General features: G+C 39.0%; 1 protein-coding gene across 2 annotated transcripts in view; it reads right to left on the reverse strand.

Annotated features, from left to right (window-relative positions):
* NSMCE2 (NSE2 (MMS21) homolog, SMC5-SMC6 complex SUMO ligase) overlaps nt 1–27360 on the reverse strand; it is a 133972-nt gene that overhangs the window by 30162 nt on the left and 76450 nt on the right. The window lies entirely within an intron of this gene.

Here is a 27360-nt window from a genome sequence, read left to right on the forward strand (position 1 = left end):
TACAGCCACTTTATATAGACAGATATTTTTAGTATTGGTATGAAAAAAAACAGGTATTGAAAAAGAGAAGGAACACTGGCAAATATAAAATACAAAACACCAGGCTTAATATTATAGAACCGATCACTTTTTTAATCATCAGAAAACCAGAAAGCAGATTGACTCTGATGACAAGTGTGACAAATCTAGTTTTCTGAGCTGCTTACATGCTCTTTAACTTAAACAAAAAAAAATCCTAAATAGGAAATAACATTTTTACTATGACACATATGGCTGAGAATTTTACTGAAAGCAAAATCAAAAAAGCATGGAAATTAAAAATGTTGAGCTATGTAAAGATATTTGTGGTTTCTCTACACATTTAGAATTTACCCTTTTGACCTCATGTCTGAGCAAATAAACATCTTTATTCACGACATCATCAAACTAAAAATCTTCTAAGTTGATTAGCCACATCCAAATGTAATGGCATTCATATTTATTCATATCTATAATTTTGACTTGAATAATAAAATATTTCATAACAGCAGGTGTGATTAAACACTTCCACCTTCAAGTGCTGGAATTGTGAAATATTCTTCTGAAACATCTTGCTAGAATACTCTCTGACACCACTGGCATCTCGTCCTTCATTTTTAAAACATGCAATTAAAAAGCTCTTCATGTAAATCTTCTTCCAGTCTTAAGTGCCTCTTTATGTTCACTTAGAAAGGCATTATCCACCCCAAGCAGCCAACGTAAACTCCTTGTTACATATTTCTTCCCAAATTATGATTTATTATTATACTGCCTACCTTTATGTTTTGTAAGTCTTTGAATCCAAAGAAAAGAGTAAGAAATATCATATTATATCAAGAATATGTGTTGAAAAACTGTCTAAAGTATTTCATTTCTTTGTTAACAGTATTTCTACATAGCATAAAACTCCAAAGCAGCAAATCTACTCTGTTGCTACAAAGAGAACAACAAAGTCACTTAACTTCTTCCTGTGATTTTAATGACTACTCATCTAAAATTCAGTGATGTAAAACATCAAATAAATCTTAATAATAGCTGCACTGTATTCATTGCATGGGAGTCCTCCAGTCCTCTGTTCCCATTGCCGTCCAGCTGTTTCACAATCATTTGGAACAGATGAATGGGAAGAGCTATCAAACTTTGACAGGGCTCTCAGCTCCTACCAGGAAGCTTAAGATCGGTTTAATAGTTTTGATGTTCCAAATGCCTTAAACATAACTTCATGCATCAGTTGTTTCACAACTCTCCTCTCAGGTTTTGTTTTGGCTTTTTCATATTGAGAGCTTCCATATAAGCTTATGTTTTCTTAATTAAGTCAATAATTTCGCTTTTAGCCTTATTTTCTGCCTTATTCTTGCTTATGCTGCTTATTTTAGCCTTACTTTACATTTCTTATTTAGAACAACATTAGACTACTTTAACATGATAAAAAAGAAACTCGCTGATTTCACCATTTTCCTTACAGAATCTAAATTTGGGAGACCAGTGCTTGTCCACAAATTCTCCAGGAAGTTATGGAGAGAAAGCTACAGAATATCTACTACAAATTTATGGGTTTGCTCTTATAAACAAAGTGCATTTGACCTTTGAACTTGGAGCTAAATGAATTTTTTATATTTGTTTTACAAATTTTGAATCTTTTTGCTTATATTTCCTGAAGGATCACAGGGGAGCACATTGAGAGTTACATGTCCACTTTTAAAAAGTATTTTAAAAACATCACTCTTTCCTGAAGATAAGCTGTCACATGTGCATTACAAAACAGTCATTTAATTATACAGTTTCATACTTAAAAAAAAAAATGATACATGGGGTGCTTGTGGTATCAGTAGCACAAGATAGCTGCAGAGCAATAAAGAGATCAGTATTTAACATTTCATTCTATCATCATGACTCAGTGTGTGGTTCAACGTCTCACTCACTAGAGCCATCAAAACCAGAATTATAGAAAGAACCATTTCCTTCTAGACTTTTCCATGCCGTTGGGCTCTATTCCTGATGCTGCATTGACTGGTGGGGTGACGTTTGAAAAAACACATTCCCTTTTGGTGTCTGAGTTTCCTCATTTGAGGGGGTTTCCTTGGTAAAACACATCAAGATTAGTGATTAAAAACAAGGTATATATGCAGTAGTAATTAAGTAAAAGCCAGTTATTGTGTACTTAGAGCACACAGGCCTGCAGAGTCATCAGCACACCCACCAGTCTTGACACAATGGTACCCATGATAATGACTATTATTGTTAATACATGAGTATCAAAGAAGCTATTTTCTGTACAGATGCTGACAAATACTAGGTTAAAGTGAGGAAATTTGACATCCAGTAAAGAAGGATACTAAAAGCAATGGACTTCTGCAAGTTCATTCATCATCTGTTATGTGCTCTCAAAGAATCTACTGATAAAGAACTAATTTTACTAGCTTTTCTCCGATTTCTAGCCTTTTAAAGAAATTCCAAAATATATTCAATATATTTAATGGCATTGTATGTACAATGAAAAGGAAAAAAAATATATATATAAACAGTAGCAGTGAAAGAAAATCACCAAGTAATGGGGTTTATTGCTGGTTCTCATCCTAAACAGCCCATCAGTGCATGGAATCTCATGGTGGGAACAGTGATGGAGAAAGGTGCAAGAGAGAACAGAAGAGCAATAACTTGCCCTGTTGCCAGTCAGAGAAGATTTTACAGATTCCCAGATGATCTCTTTGTGTTAAAGAGTGTTCCATAGCGTTAGTAGTTCCTGTACCGTAAAATGACAGAATTGCTGCTAGAAAAAGGCACTGCCAGATATTTGAGCATATCAAAGAGAGTTCATATTACAAAAGGCTCAGAAAGGATGTGAAACCTCACTTCCAACTACTTACGAAATAAAGCATGCTTAATGAAACTTCTGCTGAAAATGAGTAAATAGCACATGATTACGTTTTGCTTCTCTATTTAAACTCCTCAATCTAATGCGCTGACTTCCATTGAGAAATTATTTCTGTGACCCTTAGTGTTCTGCCCTACAATTTCTTACAGGATATTCTGGCTTGGTTAATTTAGATTTGGACCTTCCATTCACCACCTTCCACCTCGTTTTCAGAATACTATTTCAAAATAGGACTCAAAGTGCATAATACTAATTACTGACAAAATCAAATGAAATCCCCTTTCATTGCCCTCTTCTCCTTCAATCATCACACAGTAATAATTAAAAAAAAAATAATAGAGGCCATCAATATTTCTGCCAAGGAGCACTTCAAAGTAAGCATCGGTCTTGTTGCAAAGGAATAGTTTGGGACCCAGATCTGGATTTTTTCACATGTAACCTTTGGGATTTTGCTTTACAGAAATCAGGAATAGTACTGAATTTCTCACTGTCTGTTCTGCATCTAGACTATAATGTATTCTGAGCAGAGATTATTTCTCACTGTCCATATGTGTAGCACCCAGTCTGATGGGATAAGCATCTTAATTGAGACGAATACAACTTATTCCTGTGAAAATCATGAATGCATACATAAATATGAATAGTACAGCTATAGGAACAGCTTGGTGGGTGGGGAGGAACTTAAATAGACACAATAGGTACAACAAAGCAATCACTCAAGAACTCTCCAAACAATACTGAAGATTTGCCTAATAACTCTGCAGGCTGCAAAACACAGGTAGGTGGCCTTAGTTACTACAAAGTGCAAGTACAAATACGCACATAAATAGTGAGCTACACAGCGCTAGTGACATTGCTCACAGTATTTCTATAGCACGAAACGTTCGTCAAATTTGCAGGTTTCACAGTAAAAATCAAGATATTGAATTATTTCCCCTTGTTTTTCATTTAGAAGTGACATTCATTTTTTTAGAAGCACGATGTTGGTTTTTCCTCCTCGTTACTCTCCCACAGTTCTCTTATTGCAGCAAACATCCACCAATGTCAGTTAAAGGTTCATTTATTTTCTTGCCGATTTCCTGTAAACTCGTGACTCAGCATGTCATCGGAACCTGTTACTCTGTGTACTGAGAGGACATCGAACACTTTTGCAACCCTGCTCCAGCTGCACACTTGCCACCTCCTTTCTGTGAGCAACGTAGAAGTCATCACTGAACTGGGGGTGATCATCACCCTGTCACTAAATTCAGCCTTCCGCATAAGAATGTCTGCACACACACCTTGCGAACTGCGCCAGAACTATTGGTCATGTTTATTCAATAGAGACGAAAATACTTTATTCATTAGAGAAGAATTTTTCTTTCTATCAATAGTTCTGACGGTAACTACAGTCTTGAGTGATTCCATCGCATCACTGTCCTCCAATAGTTCTTTTTAAGTGAGGTCTGCTTTAAAAAATGTAGCTATCTTTTTGAAGGCAACCCAGACTCATTCATGTGTTAAGTTTTGAGTATTTACCAGAAATATTTGTGACACTCTCCTTTTCACATCTTTATGATTAACTCTTTCAGTCTGAAGAGCTGGTTATTTAGCATCATATACTTAGGGCTAAAATCATTATACCCTTAAAAATACCCTTCTCACCTGACTTGGTCTTTGAATTTCTGTAAAGTTTTGGCTTCTGGCTTTTCAGAGTATTTTTGGTTCTGAATGTAACTACATTGTTTTCTGGAAGTTACCTATGAAGTCTTTTCGTTTCATCTGAGGAGGTATTCAAAATACATACTTTCATTTTTGCTTTTTATATTGAATTACTCTAAGCGTCTGCATTTAAAATAGAGTGCTTCAATCTGCAGGTTTAAACAGAACCCACTTGAATACTGTAGAGCGTATCTCTATCCAAAATAAGGAGTAAATTGTACTCCCTAATTTGTTTTCTTGGCATGATTCATCACTTTACAGGCCTCTCTTCTGTTATTTCACTTCCAGACTAGATTCCTTCATAAAATAAAAGGGGGTTTTGTGCCTTCAATAATTTTTCCTGCCTCTCTCTGAACTTTACTTTAACTGCCTTCACTTTGAAGATAAGATCCCTGCAGATGAATACGGCATTCACAGTGAGGATAAATAATTTGTATATAATCTCTCAGATTTCTCTATTCATTTTAAATACGATCCTTTTCTTCTTGCTGTACTGTGATGGGTCTGATGCGGGTGACCCAGAAAAGCAAGCACTCGTCGTGTTGGGCCTTTCTTGCCCATTTGGTAGTAACAAAACAAGGCAACATCTAGCTGGAGAGGTTTAGGCTGAAATCATTTCTGCATCTAAAGATCTTGGGAGGAAAAGCCTGCAATCAGGAAGGCTTTCTATACAGAAGCCAGTGTGTTTCTGGGATCAGTTCTTGGAAAGTCAGAGCTCTCCTCCACAGAGTTATTCCAAAGAACACAAGTGCAGAACAACAAAGACAAATGATTGTAACATCTACTCGACCTCATGAGCTGAGTCTGTGTGTTGAAGTGTATTTTATATTGACTTAAGTAAGAAAATCTCTTACAGAAAAGAACTTAATTTCTCCTTCTGAAATGCCTTGATTTTCTGTACCGAGTCCTTTGGAAGAGCAATAAAATAAGTTACTGCATTATGACCCCCAAGTCACCTCAAATTGACTCTCCTTCAAGACAAAATGCGTTACTTATTCCTGTTCTTTATTTTATCTTCTGCTGGTTCAGATTTAGTTGCTTTTTGAAATAAAAGGCTTCTCATGTGCCTTAGAAAGTGACTTAATTTTTCCAAATCTGATAAAGGCTTTATTATCCACAACACTTTCAGATTTTGTGCCACGGGTCAGGAGACCAAACTAATTCCATAGTTCAATAGTATTCTATTGACATTATTCTCATGCTTAGAAAATTTAACAATGTTAACTTGTTCACCACCTGAACAGAAGTACTTTAAAGGCTTTCTGAAAGCTTTACGGGTTCTGGCACTCTAATTCTGAAAATTATGTCTCTGTTCATTAGGGATAAGATTCATTTGCACAGAGTTACTCCTGGTGAACAGGCATTTTACCAGGGTTCCTTATGGCCAAAGATACCTTGGGGCAGCAAATACTCTATAGGTATACGTTCTGCTTTAAGGTGTGTATAGAGACAGACTGACAGGGAAAATAAGGAAAAACATGGTTGAGAAAGGATGATTTGGAAGGAAAAGTATTAGCCTGTGACAGGAGAGAAGTGGGCTCAGTTCTCTGTTTCAACACACTTTCTGAAAGCTCCTGTACAAATCACTTCAACCCAGAGCCACAAAGAGACTGATGTGCCCAGCTGCCACTGAAGCCCCTGAAAGCGAAGTCTCCAGAAACTTTTGTGGAACTAAGTCTTGTTTTTCTGGGTCTCCAGTATCATCTGCGAAATACATACAACTGCAAAACAGCATTTCTTCCAAAGCAGCTCACACATTAGTATCCGCAGTACAGAAGAACTGAAAGACAGTACTGGTTGCGTGGGATATTACACAAATAGACAGGAGAAAAAGAGACCTAGAAAAATACATTTTGGTCCCAAAGCTGTACTTGTCTTCAAAAGAAACAGTCCCAGTGTCTCAAGTAGCTGCAGTTTCTCTGACACACGCTGCTGTGCTAAGAAAATTCCAGAAGAGCAAAAACCTGAGTGGTTGTACAAGCATGGGAAAAAGAAAGACAACCAGCAAAGGTATAGCAACCTACCTTTCCTTTCAAAAATGAATAGAAAGAGGAAACGTTTCTACATTTGAAACAGAATCTAAGATTTTCTGCCAAAATATTGTTGTCATTAAGTTTCATGCATTTGATTTATTGCCACTGCCTGCTGTTCCTATTTAAACTCTCCTTTCCAGCAGGCATGTAATCAAAATCATATTAAGTGTTCCAACAGCTTGCTTGTCATGGCTATTTATAGTAAATATTTACTGATAGATACTTTAAGGGAAAAATCAAGTCCTACACATGACAATTATTTGGAAAACAGTGATCAAATTCAGTTGGATCAACACTTCAGTATAGGATCTGAGGTTCAAGGCAGAATTAAACTGAGTGACATTTTGCTTATTTTTAGCACCTATTTCATATTGCCTCACTGTGAATCTACAGTGCAGTTGCATCCTAGCATGTCACACAGATGTGACGCTAAGGGAGACATATTTGCTGCATTGAGTTATCTCATTAGATATGAAAAAAGGTTTTCTCTGGGTGACCTCTCACACTAGTGAAAGCAGCTGCCATTTGACCAACTTATTTACAATCTATTCTAATACAGCAAAATGAGTCTGAGGTTTAACAACAGCAGAAGTTTTTGAAAAGCCATACTTTGGAGTTTGGAGAGTTTGAAAGTTCCATGTCCTGCTAGAAAATAAAACATACGTGTGTGTGTGTGTGTGTGTGTGTGTGTGTGTGTGTGTGTGTTAAAAAGTTCGGTAACATACAATGGAAATTACCATGTATGGTCTTCAATAGTCTGCTGAATAGCTGGAATTTTAAGGCTGCAAGATTGTATATTAAAGAGAGCCCAAGCAACTTTTCAAAGAAACACATTAATACAGCAAGCTTGTAACTGCGCCAAAGCCCCGTCTTTTAGGGCTTTTCAGGATTTATGCCTCTCATTTCATGATTTAATTGTCAACTGAACATATTTCATGCTGTCTCAATGCAACAGAATTGTGATGAAGCTGACAACTTAAGCCATCACAACAGACTGCCCAAGTGGCAGGCAGCATGAGCACACAGGCCTCCTGGATGAAGCCAATGAAGGCTTCATGTATTAGATACACTAAAGTGAGGGTAATGGATACCCGTACCAAGAGCTCAAAAGAAACAGATACACTGCCAGAATCTGCTTCATTAAAAAGAAATGGTGTGTCTCGATGGTTAGCCTGTTACTCTGGTAACAGTCAGTAGCAAGAATCCTAAAACGAATCATATATGTAAAGGTGCGTGCAAACTGGGGAGCAGCTGTGTTGGTGAATCAGCGAATTACGGGCAACAGAAAAGTCCATCTGTGAGCGCTGATGCATAAGGAATGTGCTGCTATTCTGATACAATTACAAGCAAAATAAACCACAGACAAACTGGGTAGTGAGAAAATAATATATCCTAATAATCCGACACAGAAGATTTTCTGTGGAAAGGACATGGTCCTATGAGATTCTGAGATGTGTAGCTTGGCTTTGTCACTTGTGAACACAGAGCTTGGATAAACAGGGAGTAAAAGGCAGGATAAACCTCCTTGTAACAATGACCTTTACTCAGTAGCAGCACTTTAGTTTTCCCAGGGTTGAAAATAAGGTAGCTTTAACACAGCCAGCTGGCAATATCATCCAAGCATTACTTCATGGGAGATGCTGAACTTTCAGGTTCTTCTGACTAGAGAGGCACGTCTGTATTTCACCAGCATACTGATGAGTCTTCTTTCTAAATTCTGAAGTGGTGGCTCTACAAGGCATCATATTAAACTACCTGGGAGGCAGAATATGGCCTTAGGGGCTGCTGCATTTCAAAACAGTTGATGATGACATAGAGTTGTCTGCCAGTACCTGTTAAACCCTTTCTCAGAAGCCCAGTGAAGAGCAAGAAGAATAGCCTCGAACATATCAGCAATGTCCCTCATTCACCAAAGCAATAAACCACAATCAAACGTTCTTTTAGACATTCAGCAGAAATGTGATGATGAGGCAACCTAGATCTGAGAGTGAAGAAATGAATGCACAACCAACGCACCAAGCACAAAACACAGAGGAAAGCCAAACTTGGCCCAGAATCTTCCCAAATTCCATTGACAGGCAAATTCAGACTATTCTCTACTCATTTTTTTTTTCCAAATGGATGAAATCTTGGTATTACTGAAGTAAAAAGCAACACTCTTCATTTAACAGTGCCTGTAATTCATCTGCAGGAAATTAACTGTCAGGCTTTCAAGCATTTTTCCTCTTGGGTAATACTTGAAACATTCATCAACTGTGCAGCAGGAACCCAGTATTTCTGTTTAGTTTTCCTCTTGATAGATAAAGATTGCAGCAGTTTCCATGTTGCTGCATTTATCTACATTTTGAATAACAGAATAATAATCTTTGTCCTTCCCTACCCGGATGGCCTTTTTCCAGTCTGAGCTCTTCATGTTTCCCCATCTGCAGCCGTTAGTAATCAAGAAGCTGCTTTGGATTGCTTGAGTATTCTACCGCTTTCTGCTCAAGAAAGATGATTCGAGGAACAGACAAGTCAGCTGTCAAGAGATTATTTCACAGATGCATTTGGCATCATGTGAAGCCATTTTCAGCTGGCAATAGCTTGAATAAACATGTAATTCTACCACAGAAAAAAAGCAGGCTTAGGAAAAAGTGATGATGAAATCAAGAGTAAGCAACGTGTGCTGCTGAACTATTTTTTGGTGTTCAGCATGCCCTTCCAGAACTCAGCGTATACCTCACTTCTGCTTAGCCCTGGAAGTCCACACTCCTTTCATGAGGCACCAAGCACAGAGGCAAAAGAAGACTTAACAGACCAAGGCAGGGAACTACATAAGGGTATCACAGCCAAATACATAGGCTTAGTGCCTTGTTTCACCTATTAAACTCCCTATTTTATAGGGCAATAAAAATATTTCCTTGATTACACATTCAGTTTTGTTGCTTATGTCAGGGATATGCTTGTGCTCCCATTTCTGCTGTGTTAAAAAGTGCGAGACTCACAAGCCAAGCGTGTAGAGAACATGCAGCATTTGATGTTGAACACTCACTCTATGACCTTGCCAGATCAAGTTTGATTACAGACAGATAATATTTCTCACAAGGATGTTTTATGAGCTGAAATATTTTCTGATCACTCTGTGTAGCTGGAAGAGAATAAGTGAGGTTATTATCTGTTACTTTCCAGGTTTACTTGTGTTCAAACAGCATTCAGACTGTGCAAGGGGTTTTACCTGGTATTTTTACTCATGTTCTCTCAGAAGAGTTCTTGATCAAAGGAAACACAATAGAAGAAGCATCCAGCTTATAGAAAACTCAATTACGCACTTTTGTTTCAAATAAGAAGCTTATTCATAGTGCTATAAGAAGAGATTGAAAATGCACGCTACACTGTGCGGGTACCGAATCCATACCTAATCCTACATAAATGCATTAAAGCAAATATGCCAGAATTAACAAACAATGTGCATTTTCTTTTGCACATCACATTCCATCAAGTATTTGTACTGTAAGCTGCTTGGAGAAGGGACCTGTCATTGTGAATTAGTCCATAAGAACTATGTACATTAAGGAGCGCATTTAAGACTTTTTCTTCTTTTCAATGTTCCAAAGAGCAGACTAGATTTTACAGCTCTCCTGTGAATTAAAGGCGAAGGAAAAGTAAGCAAAATCCCATTTTAAATAACATAACTGATTACTGGGGATTTATCCTGAATATTTTTTTTTTAAATTTATTTATTATTTACTTCTCTGTAAATGATAGGACAACAGGTTTTGGTGTTTGGGTTTAATTTTTAAACAGGTATTCACACCACAAAATCTCCAGTCTCTTGCAGTGAGACTACATGCATAATGCCTGGAAGGCTTTTCAGAATCAAATGTTCAGGATACATCCTGAGCTATATCTTAACATTTAGAATTTCTACAGCTATAAAGAGATAAAAACATTTCTTAGATCGAAAGATATTTTTGAATCAAATACTAGGTTGGGGACTACAGAAACGATAACTAGTGGAAGGCCACATTTTGGTGGACTTTGGGCTATATTTTGATATTTCTTAGAAAGTGAAGACAACACAAGTACAAACTTCCTTAAAACTGAAGTAGAGGAAGTTAAAATCTTCCAGATGCTCAAATTCATAATTTGAAAACTGATCTTTGAGAACAAACAATACAAGTCATTAAAACATCAACAAAATCTTTTATGCCCTTATTGTTCCTCCCATACGGCTGACCACACTGACTCTTTCAATATGCAACTCTGCAGAAGCCAATCCAAAAGGAAAATATTTTTTAAATGCAATTAAAAAGGAAAAAGAAAAAAAAAAAAAAAGGAACCAAACTGGGCACACACGTTTCAAAAAATCTGATCTTGCATGTAAGTTTTTGAATCAAAATCTGTTGTTTAACAGCTTTCACGGGAGACCTTTCAAAACCCGCCTGGACACCCTCCTGTGTAACCTCATCTGGGTGTTCCTGCTCTGGCGGGGGGATTGGACTGGATGAGCTTTCGAGGTCCCTTCCAATCCCTGACATTCTGTGATTCTGTGATTCTGAGTTGCTTCCATATCCAGAGCAGAAAATCCAACTGAAAAGATGAAACTATGATGTGCTTTTGCCCAGATATTTTCTTCTGAGATTGCTAAGAGGATAAAATAGTATGTACCAAATGTAAAGTTCTTTGATGTGCAGGTAAATCCATGATTTCTTATCTTGTGAGATCAGCCTCTCATGTAAATGCGAGTCTCCATGCGGACGGAGTTGCAACAAATCACACTCTGTTCTGATTTGTGCAAGGAAAGGGTTCCCACTCCTGCAGCTTTAACCACATTCCCTTTACACTTTCCAACCCATTCCTTCTCCTTCATGTCTCCTCTGATACCATTTGTTTGCCAGAATTGCAGCAATTAAGTTGAGATTCAAAGCCAAAGACTCCCCAAGGGAGCTGAATACCCTTAATTCCTATGCATAAATATAGCTGTGAATCCCTTAGCTGAAAGGTTTTGGGCCAACGTTATCATGAACAAAAACATTTTTAAGAAAGAGCTCAACTTTCAAGTGTATTTTGCTATACTTAGAGCTATTGAAGAAGCACGTATTTTGAACAATAGTTGTCTGCACACCTGGGAAGTTGACAGCCAAAACTTGGTCAATTAGCCAGTACAGAATGCAACTTTCCTTTAAAAGTCTCAGAATATGAATTCTGAAAATTATTCTTAAATATAGTAGTCTTTTTATATGTATCTGGTTATGCTATGTAAAGTACTGTGAATTTTTAAGTTCTGAAAGTTCCTTCTGTAGTTCAGTTACCCGTTAAAATACAAGTCCTGAAATGCTGTTTACTATTGTGGTGCTTTGCGTATCCATGCCATTTCACAGAATCACAGAATGTCAGGGATTGGAAGGGACCTCGAAAGATCATCCAGTCCAATCCCCTTGCAGGAGCAGGAACACCCAGATGAGGTTACACAGGAAGGTGTCCAGGCGGGTTTTGAATGTCTGCAGAGAAGGAGACTCCACAACCCCCCTGCGCAGCCTGTTCCAGTGTCTGTCACCCTCACTGGGAAGAAGTTTCTTCTCAAATTTAAGTGGAACCTCTTGTGTTCCAGTTTGAACCCATTACCCCTTGTCCTATCATTGGCTGTCACCAAGAAGAGCCTGGCTCCATCCTTGTGACACTCACCCTTTATATATCTGTAAACATTAATGAGGTCACCCCTCAGTCTCCTCTTCTCCAAGCTAAAGAGCCCCAGCTCCCTCAGCCTTTCTTCATAAGGGAGATGCTCCACTCCCTTCATCATCTTCCTTGCCCTGCGCTGGACTCTCTCCAGCAGTTCCCTGTCCTTCTGGAACTGAGGGGCCCAGAACTGGACACAATATTCCAGATGGGGTCTCACCAGGGCAGAGTAGAGGGGCAGGAGAACCTCCCTCACTGCCTTCTAATACACCCCAGGTACCATTGGCCTTCCTGGCCACAAGGGCACAGTGCTGGCTCATGGTCATCCTGCTGTCCACCAGGACCCCCAGGTCCCTTTCCCCTACACTGATCTCTAATAGGTCATTCCCCAACAATTTCAAAATATTTTAAAATTAACACTTCTGTCTTCAAGCATTTGCAAGGTAAGGCCCCATTCATTACTGAGCTATAGGTCAATGGTTTTCAGTCTGTGCTCTGTGAAACTGTAGGGTTTAAGAGAAGCAAATGAATCTTCATGAGACTTAAGCTTGTTTTTTAAGGGTCAACACCTTCACTGTGTTAAACCTGCATTTGAAATTGGTAACTACTGCATTAACAATAGACAAATCACACCAGTATTAGTGGGACCAAGATCTATAGACCAGCCCCCTCACAAGCAAGAAGCTGTTTATGAGATTCCAAGTGACCTGGATTTCCTCTAATACTCTCCTCATTATTTAGTCCATACTGTCTACTGCATTAACCAGCTCATCAGGCCTGTTCTGGAGACAGGACTAAACTTCTGTTTGTCAAAAAATATCACTGCCTTCTCTTTCTCTGCTTTCAAAAATGGGAAAAGATCTCTGTTCTTACAGCTATCAGTCACCACTCTGAATGTGCCTTAAACCTATCTCTTTTCAGTCTGGCTTCAGTTAGAATTCTAAGTTGAAAACTATTTTTGTAGTAAACCCCCAAATCTCATTATTTTCTCATCCAGCACAAACAAAACCTGTGATAGCAACTCAGCTCATAAATTCAGAAGCTATGATAAGATTTCTGCTCACAATACCTTCAGATAAACAAGCCATTTGTTACAGATGCAACTTGCTTTCCTGTTCTGACCTCACCAGACCTGATGCCCAAGAAGCAAGTAATTTCTGCTACTTAAGGAATGTTCTGTCACGGTATGAGGGCATCAAAAAGAATTCCCCAGCATTTCTGCTGTCCTGCCAATACAGTCGGTGATAATATCTGGATAGAAAAGCTTCATAGATGAACAAATGGTCTGAGACAGGAATAAATATAACATTATTTACTGTTAAAATATGGATGAAATCTGACCTGTAATCTTTCCAAAGTTTGCTGCTAGACTCTTGCAAGTTCTACAAGAGGATCGTCCCTAGAACATGTTTTTACAGACAATGACTTTATTCTGTATCATCCCCAGAACTTTGCCTCTCCCATGGATACTCAGATTTTTCAGAGACTTTTCTGCTCTATCTGTGAAGAAGCAGCTAAAACACTCTATTGTATATAGTAGAATAATATAGTAGCAATTTATTCAAAGAAGGTGAACTACTAAAGAAAAAAGAGATCTATACATTCTTTCATGTCGCAACGTAAAGCCATCTGACAAAACTAGTATCAAATAAGTTAATGATATTTTACCCTCAAACATATACACAAACAGATCACATTCAGCAATTTTATTAAAAATAGCAGTGTTAGTAATACAGCAATGTAGGGCTTATAATTTTACTAAATGGTACCCACTTGGACTGAAACAGACTGACTGTATTTCAGTCAAAAAAGTGCATCCAGAGCACCAAAAAGCTAAGGAAAATGATGCAGTTTCACCTCCAGAATTGCGACAATTTGTTCTTTGGACAGCTCCAATGTCCCTTTGTGCTGAATCAGGAACCTGAAGCAAAGCTCAAGTCATCTCTGTGCTGGGAATAAATGTTTGTCTTTCCTACAAGACTCTGTCCATTTTATCCAACAATAACTTTATGAAAAGCTGAAATCTGCACATTCTCTTGTGGGCTTCTGGGCTCATTAATATTGAGATTTCATCTAGAATGGGCATGAGTCCAGAAAGAAGGAAACTGCCTAAACTAAGTGGACTAAGCAGAGGAAGAGGCTTTCTGATCCAAAGGAGATAAGACACAAGCCTTAGGGAGGAAAGAGGAAGATTGAGAAAAGCAGCCTGAGGGGGAATGGAATGAAGACTGGTAGGGAAAGGAAAAGGGAAGGTAGGAAGGGAGTTTCCTTATTCCAAATTTAGAAAAGGAGCGATTCGAGATGGCCCATGGAACCCAACATAAGGCTGCAGTCCGCTTTGTATTAATGTTGAAGTCAGTGGGGACTGTGTGCCCTCTAATAACAACTCTGATAAACCAGGTCCTGGCCTTCTCAAAAGCTACCAAAAACATTAATGGTAATCTCTCTGAATTTCGGTTTCCCATCTGTCAAGTGGGAATAATAATAATCCTCTCATATGGGCAATGTAAAAACAAATCCATTAATGCTTGCAGATACTGTAGTAATGAGTAACATAAAAAAAGCACAACAGAAGTACTAACTCTGTGTTGGGAACAGGGTTTGATTAGTCTGCAGTAAACAACAAATGGGCCTTTTGTTCTCTGTGTTTATATCATAACAGAATGAAGTCTTGGTACTTAATAACTCATAGACTGTAAGTGATACCTGTAACAGCAGTAAGAAAAAGGCACTGACCATACAGCCAATAAAGCAGAGAACACAAAACACTGAATCAGAATTGAGAGGAAAAAGTAAACTGTGACTGTGTAACTTAAAGGCTATTCGATTGCTTATGCGTGGAGGAAGGTGAAGGGGCTAAAATAACCAATTTAATTCAGACACTTTGTTTGTAAGGTTGCCTTTTGCAGCCTTCATAATTTCCTTTTAACTCCATGTTCTGTTTGTGAACATATCAGTGTTCACGCAGGTGCCCACAAATCTTCCACACTGATACTGTGTGCACACCTATATTTACATATTAAGTAATTTTCACTTAAACCAATAAAATACAACTAGAACTAATATAATCAGAGTTACTGCATAATGACATTAAAAATTCACTTATAGCATAAATCGTTCACGTACAATAGCAGCTTGAAAATATATTTTTCAATTCTTTTGAACTTAGACTAATCTTAAAACAACAGATGATGAAAGTTCAAACAAAAGCTAATTTTGTTTAATGAACTAACCGAGGAGGTATTGTGAAAGTATTGTGCAACCAAATGCTAAGCTAATTACTGTGAGATCAAATAACTGTTGCCATAGTTACTGGACACTGTTTTCCATAACGACTTTTATCTCTTCAATAAATCTTTGTGACGCAACAAATATAAAAAGTTGACTGTAAAATGACTATTATGCTTGGAACAGCTTTTAGTTATGACTGACCTGTCATTGTGCTTGTGTTCCCATGTTTGTCAGAGGATAATAAAAGACGAGTATCTGCTAAGTTAACAGAGAAACAGTTATAGCTATAGCTTGGCTTGAGGACTGCAGTTCAAGTTGCTGATTTCACTATAAGAGATTTTCTTTTGTGTATAAAAAACATTTGTGTTGATTTGTTTGGCTTTAGACTATAAAGTATCAAGGCCAGCTGCTTGTCTCATTTCCCCCCACCAGTGTATTATCCTTTTATGTTAGTTCACATTAGATGATGCAGTGAACTCTGAAGTAACTGAAAGCTAAAACCAAAATTTGGGTCATAAACAACTGAATGTGAAAGCCAACATCAAAGGCAAATACCACTGCATAATGAAACAAATCCCGCTGTTCTGACTGAATGCCCCTGGAAGAGAGTCTGGACTGTATCATGTCACAGGCTCAACGGCTGCCTTCTGCAACAACTGTCCTGAATGAATACATATTTTACATTATCTACATTTTTATGTACACAGTTATACCAGGGGATTTATGACAAAATCTAATGCTTGGAATTAATCTAAATTTGAGAGGTCTTGAGAAAGTACTAGCTTTGACTGGTGAACTCCGGAAAATAATGGCAAAGATGGATAGTGGAGAATAGGCTATCTCAGCTTCCTGGTGGAATTTTCTAAATTTGAGTACAGATTTTGAAATTAAATCCCCTATAGCAGAAATCAAATGTCTTCTAGACATTTGTATTAAATGACAGTTCTTTGATTCTCTGATACCCGGCAATTTCATGTAACTCCTGCCAGCTTACACAGGATGCTGTAAAAAGTCCCGCAAACCAGATGTGGCTCCAAATCTGTTTCTGTCTTAAAGACATGAGCAACCGATTATCACCTAAAGCTGGCCACAAATTCTACAGTGAAAAACATAAAGTTGACCCGTTCCATATGTTTCAAAAAACCACTGTGGATTTATACACCTTTTTTCATGTCACCAGCATGCTTCTGATTTTCTGATGAGTTTCTGGGGGAAAAGGAACTTCTCCAAACACAAAACAGTCTCAGTGTACTAGATGTCCCAAATTTCTGCTGCAGACTCAGGAAATCTGGCTGCTGCAAGGCCCACAAGATCTTGGCAGACTTTGTGGCACTAAGAGGCAAGGAAGCCCAGAGGCCTAATTCACGATGCATGGGAAAGGCTTCGTGGCCATTGTCATTGCTCTGCCTACCCCAGCAAGGGGCTGTAGGTGTTGAAGACTTGGAACGTAGCAGCCCAGAGAAGCAGGAGGTGGGTCTTGCAAGGAGAGGTTGCGTTTAGAGCAGGCTTAGGGTCCTTGAAGCTGCAAGTGCCATTCCTGCCGGTTTCACAGCAGTTACACAAACAAGAACCCCACAGTTCAAGTCAACACTGGGACACTGCGTATCATTTCAGAGCAATAACTTGTCCATTTTTTCCCAGCAAGTATTTTCGCCATTTTCAATACATAGAAAATTTTCTATCTTAATCAGTTCAGCAAACAAAAATCCTATTTTTGGCTATTTTCACCATATGTGTCAAGCATGAGGACAAAAGAAATGAGACGGTATTTATGACCCAAAGAAATTCCAGTTGTAAAATAAGCTCTCAATAAAAAAGTTACATTGATTTCTATCAAGTTCAGATATGTGCAGACTGCACAATGGTTTTTAATCTTTGCAGCTCAGCTATTAACGCTCAAAACATCATCATTCCTCTCGGAAGCACTGGCACGGCCACAGGTCACCTTTGCATTCAACTGGTTTTTGCTGCTCCTGTCGTCCCCGGCAGCCTCACGGCATCTGGGCAGATCAGATCTGAGCCTAGAACTGGGAATCAAACCCCTGTGCCATTCATCTTCCTGCTTCTCAGCTGAATCAAAAGCTAATGTATTGTGTTAAATACGACAAGAAAATAGATGCATTTAAAAGCATCTGATCAGATGGTTAACTGAGGAATGAGGTAACTGAGAAGGCACAGCATAGAAAGTAACAGCTTATAAAATAAGACTTGAAACCAGCAAAGAATAAAGAGGAATTTAGTTCTACAGAACTACAGAAAAGAAGATTTTCATAGTACTACAAGGATTCTAATGCTGAATTTTGGATCACAAGTCAATGATTTGTGCATTGCTGGGTATTTTTTCCTCCTTTCTAATTTTCCCAGCCTAATAAGAAGCTTCATTATTAATTTACCTAAGTCTGAATGTTCAACTTGAGCTACCCTTTAGCATGCTTTTCAATGTTTCTGTAACAAAGCTGTCCTCTCAATATCACATGCCTGCTATATAAACTGTCACTTACTAAAACTCTTTTTCAGGTAGAAAATAAAACCCTACACACGTTCCAAGGGTAACTGTTCAAAGGAGACAAACTGCTTAGTTATATTCATGTCACCTTGAAACCACAACATTTCAGAAAGCTAAAAAACCTTGAGCAAACAAACAATAATACACCCTGTCAGTAGCCTAAATCCCCACAGTCCTTACTCAGGGCAAATGTATGTTTGCTAGAGACAGGATAAGGCTGCAAGAATTTTATTCACAGTAATTACAGTATCAGCTAATTTTATAGCAACTTCATATAGCAAATATTCTTCAACTGTTCATTTGACTAGAAGACTGTGCAGATCTCGTGCTGTGATGCATTTTAGCTTTGCTGATGTTAAACTGCAAAACACTCAGTGTATCACACAGAAATTTCAAGAGGTGAAAAACATTCAGTCTGCAATCCCTGTTCGCGAAAGCACATTTTGCATTGTGAGCCGTGCTGCAGTTTCAAAGACATTTCTGTGCTTTTTGCTTCTTACGACACTCAAAAGCACAAAGTTACACAGAGTTACACGGTACATCTCAGAGACAGCACCTCTTTATGCATCACAAAGACCTTGATTAAACTTTGAGCCCCAGCTTGCAGGGCATTTTGGAACTTATTTCTCCAATAACTTGACAGAACAAAAGCCTTATGAACCCAGATGGTAAGACTGTGCAACCTCTGACAACACAAGTCCTTCCATAATGCCAGACAACCCCAGAAAGCAGACAGTCTGTTCCAAAGAGCAAAAGAGGTAAAGTGAGGAAGAAAAGCTCAATACTAGCTGAAAGAAGGAATCCAGGTTTCAGTGGCTGGGGAGATTCACAGAATCACAGAATGTTAGGTATTGGAAGGGACCTCGAAAGCTCATCCAGTCCAATCCCCCTGCCGGAGCAGGAACACCCAGATGAGGTTACACAGGAAGGTGTCCAGGCGGGTTTTGAATGTCTGCAGAGAAGGAGACTCCACAACCCCCCTGGGCAGCCTGTTCCAGTGTTCTGTTACCTTACTGAGAAGAAGTTTCTTCTCAAATTTAAGTGGAACCTCTTGTGTTCCAGTTTGTACCCATTACCCCTTGTCCTATCACTGGCTGTCACCAAGAAGAACCTGGCTCCATCCTTGTGACACTCACCCTTTATATATCTGTAAACATTAATGCGGTCACCCCTCAGTCTCCTCTTCTCCAAGCTAAAGAGCCCCAGCTCCCTCAGCCTTTCCTCATAAGGGAGATGCTCCACTCCCTTCATCATCTTTGTTGCCCTACGCTGGACTCTCTCCAGCACTTCCCTGTCCTTCTGGAACTGAGGGGCCCAGAACTGGACACAGTATTCCAGGTGTGGTCTCACCAGGGCAGAGTAGAGGGGAAGGAAAACCTCTCTCAATGTATTAACCACCCCGCTTCTAATACACCCCAGGATGCCATTGGCCTTCCTGGCCACAAGGGCACAGTGCTGGCTCATGGTCATCCTGCTGTGCACCAGGACCCCCAGGACCCTTTCCCCTGCGCTGCTCCTATTAGAGGTCATTCCCCAACTTATACTGGAACCTAGGGTTGTTCCTACCCAGATGCAAGGCTCTACACTCGCCCTTGTTACATGTCATGATTAGATTTAGCTCAACAGCCCCACTGCAGTGATTCCTAAGCTTTGCTTTTCTAACCTCACTTCTGGAATTACAAGCCTATTTTCACTGCAACTTTCAGTAGTGCCCATACTTGTGAATCACTGCTCTTAACAGTAATTCTGAAGTTCTTATTAAATTATATGAAGTTCTTCCAAAGAGAAACAAAATACACAACTCCTAATTCTGCACACCCTTGCATCACTTGTTTAGTGGAGTTTCCCTTGAATTCTAGCAGCACAAATGAAGGGGGAATGAGACTCTGCAGCACCATTACATAAAATTCATTTTGCAAAAGACTTTTTCTAAAGCTTTTATACTATTTTACTTATTTCCTCACCCGATTAGCTTTTAACCAAATGTAGATGTTTTCCCTGACCTATTTCAAAGCTTACTAATCCCTAAATCCCCTAGTTATGAAATCTTGAAGGATTAAACATTTGTAATGAAAGAGTTTGGATTTGTTTAGCCTGAATAAATTTTAGTGGTTTAAATACACTTCATTGATTAAATTACATTCACAGAATACTGGTTGTTGTCACAGGGAGTCTGCCAAAGTATCTCTGTTTAGATGTATGTGATAGAAGCTTCTGCTCATAGTTAAGCCCACAAAATCTTTGCACGTGGTACATCTTGGAAGAGAATGAAGCTCTTTTTATATAAAACATTCATTCCATCTCTGCAGGAATATTATAAATATATAATATCTAGATTGTAGGAGCACCTGAATGCCAGCCTGGGCAGAGCAGCATTATCCTAGGCAAAATGACAATCTCTGCTCAGAAGCATGAAACATAAAAGGCAAGACAAACCAGGTGGAGGAGACAAACAAGCGGGTTGTTCTGGGGGTGGTAGCAAAGATGGGGTAACAAATAATAGGATGCACAGGATTTGCAGCCAATGAGGAAGAACAATCACAACACGCCATCTGCCCACCCATAATTAGAGTTGTCTCTACGCAGTTCAGCGGAGCAGTTTTGAAGAGACACTTGGAGGAGAACAGGACTTTGGGAGCTTCTCCTGTGCTTGGTAAGGAGTCAGGAAAGAAAAGACAAAGATGCCCAGGGAGAAGTGGAAGACTGGCACCAGTAACAAAGGCAGGTGTCAGACACGTAATGAGATAACAGGTCACAGACAGGGATATTTGCTTGCTTAGGTTTTGCTCGCACAGTCAGAACAGTCTTTAAAATTCACCTTCATGGTGGTTTCACCTAACTGGTTTTGCATCTCATTTACAATGGACTGGGAACTGCTATTTCCAGTTACACTATCTTAGTTGAAAGAGTATAATCTCAATGTGTTGGCATTGAACGGTTGCTTTGTACTTCTTAGAATGCACTGAGATAGTTTGCAGCTAAAAGAAGATGCCTTTATTGGAACTCTGAACACCAACAGAGTGATTTAAAAGAACTGAAAGCATCTTTGCTCAGGGTTATACGTGAACATCCCTAAATGAGGAAGTTAAGAATTTTTTCCTTAGTCACAATGATCACTGCTTAGGTTTTTATACTTTCTTCCAAAACACTGTGCCTGTCTCTCCCAGCACAGGAAACCAGAATACATGAACTGCTTTCATGAACTACTGCTTTCACTCTAACAATTGTTATTTTAAACAGTTGAAATAGAATGGTCATACACAATTCACCTTCAAACCTTCTAAATCTGTAGATTCAGAACTTACTCAATACATCTAGATTTGTGCTTTTCAATTCTGAAGTGAAGAACTTGAGATTTCATTTTCAATTCATTCTGATAAATCATTCCATTATGTGAGCAGGGACTACGGATTAAACAAACAGTCATGAAATTCAGGTTTAGCAAAAACAGTTATTTTAGCATTGCAACACATCTACTGAATATAAACATGCAAAAATAGTATTTTCCACGTTCCATGACATTTTCTGTAAATACAGTCTTTTACACAATTACATGGTCCCTTCTTTCTGGAAACGTAAGTAATTTTCAGTTTCTACTAGGACAGGAAAAACAGTTCATTGAACTTCAGGCCCCAGTATTGCAAAATTCTGTATAGATAAGCCGGCTCTTAAAAAGAAAGTCAAACGACTTGCTCACATTATGGGTGGATACCCTTAGAGGCTGCAAAATACAACTGCAACCATTACCCTGTAGCAAACAGCAGATAACTACAGCTTTACAATACATACTGACAGTGGCACATTTGCTGTATTTAAAAAAAAATCTGGGGGAAATTCACAGCTGTTACAGCTGTGTGTCTGCATTTTTAGCATCCCAAAACAAAAATATTGATCAAGGATGAAAAATAGCTGAGTAAAACTGAAAACAGAAAAGCCTACTCTTGAAAATAATGCAAATGAAGGAAATGAAGGGAAACAGCTGCAGTGAAGCACTGGTAAGGACACGTAAGGCCTTGAGAAATGAAAGGAACTCCGGTAGTACATGTGCCTCGTGCTGGGCAGCCTCACCATGCAACCTCTGAACAGCTAATACTCACCAGAATATGGCTTAATGAAAACAACCTACAAAAGTCATCAGTGGTGGTGATCAAGAGGATTTAAGACAAAACCTATTTCCAGGAAAACTAGTTCACAGAAGTAAATCAAGAATACAAGATTAATAAGAATAGCAGCAAGGACATTTTTTTGGTTTTGATTTTCCTAACTTTTAAAGTAGGTATTTTAATGCACTGTGGGTTTTTTTTCCTAAACTGATGAAGTCACAATACACTGTCAAAGCAGCTTGATTTATTTACTATTACACAAGCTAGACTGCACACTGAACAGCTTTTACTGTGGCCTTCACACAAAAGAGTTAAAAAACATCGCTGGATTATCAGCTGAATTAGCAGAAATCACCTGGAGCACTACCCCTGTTGTTCTTCCTTCAAGAGCAGACAAGATTCAAGAGCAAGGTTATAGGGCTTGTCATTAGAGATGTCTCCATGTCACTCAACACTGACACCCGGGTCTCCATGTACCTGGTGACAGAACACAAGGGCAAGCGGATATCTACATCCTCAGTGAGGACAAACCAGGTGGAACGTCTGGACAGGGCTCTGGTCCCAGGCTGTTTCTCAAGGAAAGGGCCTTCTAGGAAGATCTTCTTAAGATGAGCATGTGGATAGATGGCACTTCCACTGTGAGGGCAAAACTTCAGAACACATCCTTCAGCTGTTGGCCAGAAAAAGCAAGACCACAGGGCTATAACGTGAAGAAGTGAGATCCAGGCACTGCAAGGAAGGAGTGTGAGACAGGGCTCGGCTCAGTGATGTCCCCATGGCTGGCACAGCGCTCAACAGGAGGAGGTCATAGGCCCAGTTAGAGAAGTGAAGGTATACACAGCATATAACATATGCATGGTATCTTAAAAATATTAGTAAAGGGGGAAAATTCCTGCTTAAATTGACCACACTGGTAACTAAAATGACCACAAACACAAATTTTCGGAATAATGGTGCTGGGTCAAGTCCCGCAGTGGCCATGGGTACAGGCCTGGCTCATATATTTTGCACTCTTCAGTGTTCCTGGACAGACTTTGAATTTGTTGGTAGCACGTTCAAACTCAATACATGCGTTTAGAACAGTACTTCAAGTACTTCAGTGTTTCCTTTGATGTGTGCTTCAAAGACTTATTTCTGAATGTAAAATTCATACATTGCATCCAGGAACAGCAAGCCATTTCTAGATTTACTTTCAAACCTCAACAGAGTACTGTATTTAGCTAGATTTTGGAGAAAGAGCAGCCAAAGAGCTTCTAGTTCAGCTCATGAAGAAAAGCTGACTGAGAAGTAAAAAGATTGTCAAAGCTGTACAACAGCATCTGAGGAAACTATATTGTCAGCGTCAATGCTTACAAAAGATCTTTGTGCTCAATGCTGAACCACTCAGAAGATGTGATTTCTCTCAAAAAATGTACACTAACATCTCTCTGCCATGTTTATGGCCATCAGGTTTCACTTGAATATTCATTTCCACCTGAAATAATGTTGAAACCAAACATTTAACCAAAAGTGTGTGGAACTTTTGGAAAAAGTTCACTAGACATGTGCCTCAATGCTGATGAACCTGCACGAAATTTAGGCATATTTTATGATGGCGTGACGTCCTTGCTGTGGCACATATTTCCTGTAGTGTCTCATAAGATTTAGTCCATGCAATATGCAAAGTTTTCCAGATTAAATTCTAGTGATATATATATGAAACATCCCTTATTATTTAATTGTTGTTTATGAATTGATTTCTATAAGAGAATTATGTTTTGGTGTTACAACACTACCATCAATTTAAACAGAACTGCCTAGAAAAAGAGCAGAACAGAATGTATTATTTCAAGTTAGATCTTTTGCTCAAGTCTTTGGTTGTTTATTTTAAAGACAGTATTTTAAAGCTTTTTTTTTTGCCTAAAGACCCCTTTTCTATTTTAAGTCTTAAACAATCTGTTCCATGAGCCACCTGGAAAAATGTGTTGAAAAAGAGTTGAAAAACATCCTTTCATTATAATTCCTGGAAAAAATGTGACAGTCATTATCCATGATGAGACTTTTTGTATTTACAAGGAGTTAATTTAAGTATCATGTTGATCTCTCCTTCCCCCTCCAAGCAATACTGAATAATCAGAATTCGTCACTTTGCCTACTATGGATCAAATGTCATTATTTTGTTGTTATAATGAAGACAGCGTAAAAAATATACCAGTGTAGAAAATATCACGTGGTAAAGCAGAAATGACATTTTACATAAGCAACTCTCCTCTCATCAGATGTGCACTACAGAGCACTGGCTAAATACTGCACCATAGTTTCAGGATCCACTCTCAAAGGTTGACTGACCCAAAGAGATAGGATCAGGGGTTATATTACTCAGCCACACGTCCTAATGCAAAACTTTCCCATTCCTGTACCCGCAACCACTGACAGGTTGGCTCACAGACACACCTTTCTATGCATCATCCCGGCAGGTCAGTGGATTGTCCAGATGGTCTGAGACTACTAACACAGAGAAGGCAGGGAATGCTGCAGTGCCTTACGTTTCAACATGGAGAAGGTTCTGGGCTTTTATGCAACTGCTTCCAAGGAGGTTAAGGAGCTGTAATTAGCATACATCACCCCTCTGTCAGTGGCGCTAATCAGGCTGAACAATCCCAGGCATCTCCACTTCTGAGCAGTCCTGCTTCTTGCAATGGAATTTTCAAGCTCTTTCTTGCTAATTGCTTACACTGCTTTCAGACTCACTGGCACCACAGAAGGCTTCTTTCTGGTGTGGAAATCGAGGGGGGGAAGACTTTCACTGTGGCAGTGACCTTTTCTCTCTGCTGGGAAACTCATTACAGCAATGGATTGTTCTGAAGACATCTATTGGTACTAACAATACAGGCAACTTTCAAGCTACTGTTACACATTCAATTTAATTCTCGCTGAATTTCAGGGAGTAATTCCTGGCCTCTGTCTATATGGTAAAGTCAACAGCTGTTTGAAAGCAAAGAATTCCAGGTGTCACACCTGGTACCCTGCTGCCAGCACAGCCATAGCTCAGGCTCAAAGCATCCAAATTATGATTACAAACAGCAGAGGTTATGCGATCTGCTGGTGAGCTGCGGTCGTTAGGTGCTCAAATCTACCTGCACCTGATGAGATCAGAGCACATGATTGATAGCTTTGGGTCAGGCTAGCAGCCTCAAGCTTTCCTCATTGAGAGCATCTCCCCACGTCAGACCTAAGTCTGCACCTGAGCACACACCCAGCACAAACAGTGTGGCTGACAGGCAAGGCCGCAGCTGTGCACGGGCTTCATAGTTCCTATTCAGTTATCTCAAGCAGGCATTTACTCAAACTTCAGAATCTACACACTATTCACTTAACGCCTGCCCAAGTTTAAATGTGATGTTCACACATCACAGACACAGATGATCCATGACCCAGGATCCTGCCCAGGAGCAACAGCAAAGCATTTTTGATTGCAGGTCTGGCCTTTTCAGCTCTCTCAGGTTGTTGGATACTGTCTTCATTTATCAGCCTCGGAGTAATTTTTCACTGAAGTTATTTTGAAGATCGCACAGCTATTTAACACTATGAAGTAAGAGTGTACTTGTAACAAAGTGCTTCATGTTGTTAAAATTCTAACTCCAAAATAAGTCACTATGTAGGGAATGTCATAAGCACCAAATAAACTCTAACAGCCAAGAACTAAATAATATTTAGATTACTTTTATATCCTTCTTATGTCATCTTAACATGATTTAATTTTTGCTTTGAAGCTATTTTTTCCACCAAACAATTTTTAGAAATCGGGGTTTCATGAGTTCACCTTGAAAAAAACCCCACATATAAACTAAATAATAAATAATTTTGCTGTATTGATATGTGATATGTCAGAAGTATGACATATAAGGACATAGTTTAAAAATGTCAAGGACAAAATCTGCTGTGTAGAAGCAGGGCACTACACTATATCCTCATTTAGTTTTTAAGTTTAAAAAAAACAAAACAGAAAACAACAAACCACCAAAAAACACAGCAATCTCCCTTCTTTATTGAAAGGTCAGTGTAATGCAACAGGACACAGCAAGCAGTTGTGAAATTAAGCCCTCCAGAACCTGGTTGCAGCTTTGGAATGTGACCATTGTTGTGCAATGGAGTTTGTCACCATCATATGAAAAACCCATTGGGAAATAAATCTTTTGTTTACCTTCTCATCACAGATAACCATCGACTGATTCACATTCTGTAGTATTTTACTAAGGTCTAAAACAATACCTGAACTGCAAACATGATCTTTTTCTTTAAACAACTCTATTCAAGCAATTTTGGAACAAGGTTCATACATCCTACCTACAGAATGTTTTAAGTTTTTTGTGTTGCTGTTTAAAGAGAAGATACGTCAACGGGTTCACAGCCTATTAAAAGCTTCTCAGTTCTTGCTACCTATTTTTAACTGCTTAAAAAGAATACAATAATGATGCTGTTCTAGATATCCAGTGTAATATTAATCACACTGATGTCTCAAGCAGAGCCTTGACCTCTGCTCTGGAGGAATAAGCAGTAAAAGCAAATTAACCCACATGTAGAAACACCTATATAAGCAGAAGTATGAGCACACTGTTCTAATTACAATCTTCGCCCTCTGGAATTTTTGGAGGATCTGAGGGCACGTCTACATAGGTAGGTGTAAACAAAGCTCCTTCGCCCATTCCCTTGGGTGAACTGATGGAGACTAGTGCTGATTCAGAATTTGTGTAGTCAAATCTGCATGGCACTGACCTGGCGAGATGTAGAGACAACGCAGGCAGAGGAGCTCAATATGTCTACACATGTCTGCAGACACTCATGCTGAGCTGCAGACTTTCCCCGATACACAGAGGGCAACATAATAAAGATAATAATCAAATTTCTCAATCAGGGAGCTGAAGAGATACTCCAAGTTGATATAGAAACTAAAAATATGGCTCCAGATTTAGACTCCTAAATGTGGATTTAGGAAATTAACTTCATAATGTGCCACGCTGATGCAAAAAGTTAACTTTCAGTACCTTACATTTCCCAGCTGGCACGGTTGATCTGAAATACACAACCTAGTTACGCCTTAAAGGAGGAGTTTCTAACTTGCTCAGTGAAAAGCGCATCTCTTCACTGCCGTCCTCTCTGGTGACACAACTGCCCCAAGAGTAAGGATTCTCATGACTTGGAAGATCTTTTCTATTGTAAACATCTGTTTGCAGTTTCTGGTCTGTAGTTAATCTC

Source organism: Patagioenas fasciata, chromosome 2, assembly GCF_037038585.1.
Source record: "Patagioenas fasciata isolate bPatFas1 chromosome 2, bPatFas1.hap1, whole genome shotgun sequence".
In the NCBI taxonomy this organism is placed as follows: Eukaryota; Metazoa; Chordata; class Aves; order Columbiformes; family Columbidae; genus Patagioenas; species Patagioenas fasciata.